Source organism: Urocitellus parryii, chromosome 9, assembly GCF_045843805.1.
Source record: "Urocitellus parryii isolate mUroPar1 chromosome 9, mUroPar1.hap1, whole genome shotgun sequence".
In the NCBI taxonomy this organism is placed as follows: domain Eukaryota; kingdom Metazoa; phylum Chordata; class Mammalia; order Rodentia; family Sciuridae; genus Urocitellus; species Urocitellus parryii.
This window is the reverse complement of record NC_135539.1, coordinates 2,921,173-2,922,148: the sequence shown is the minus strand read 5'-3', so window position 1 is coordinate 2,922,148 and position 976 is coordinate 2,921,173.

Here is a 976-nt window from a genome sequence, read left to right as displayed (position 1 = left end):
GTTTTGTTTTTGATTTTGATTGTCTAGCTGGACTCAGCCCTCCTCTGGGGCCTCTTTGACTGGCCACCTGTGGGGTGTCACCTCTCCTCTGCTCCTCGGCAGTAAATGTGCACAAAACAAACTTGGCAACGGCATCCAACGTTTATTGAACCGTTTTTATGTGCCGAGTGCTGCCTTTAAATGCCTTCTGTGGCTGACCCCATTTCACCTCTGCAACAAATTGGTGAGTTTTATAGAATTATCGGCCTCTTTTGTTCCATAAGGAAACTAGAAATTTAGAAAGGCTTCATCATAAAACCCAGCAGCCAAGTGATAAAGTGAAAATTCAAATTCTCCTTTGATTTGACCTGAAAAAAAAAAATCGTTTTCAACACTAGTGACATATTTAACTCACCTACAGAAAACTTAAAGGATACTGGTAACTTAAGTCCCTACTCATAAAACCAGTGCGAGGGGTGGGACATGAGCACAGGCGTTGCTTGGTCAATCTCTCCAGGTGATGCTGATGTGCAGCCATGGAAACCGCATCACTACGCCTGTGGGCGTCTCCTAGCAGCAAGTAAAGCTCCCTGACCCTGGGAAGAAGGGCAGGAGTAGTGTTTATCTTCCAAGACTTCACATGCCATGCAAGCCCCTTATGAGAACAGTTGCCCCAAAGATGAAGATTTGCTGAACTACATCTAGTAGCCAAGACCTAAGGCCTCCCTCTGCACCCAATGTGCACAGGGAGTATCTCCATCTCTTCTCAGTTGTTCCATGGTATTTCAGGATCATCCCATCATCTACCAGGCCACATTCAGAAAGATCAAACCCAGTGGTGAAGAGGGAGGTTTTCTGTCACTGATAAAGTACAGCAGACCAACCCCAGCTCAGATCCAGGAGCACGGTCACCAGCAGAACCAGCAGAGACCATTGGGAACCTAACCATTAGTTCCATCAAATAACTCATCTGATTCATCAGAGGAGCAGAACAATT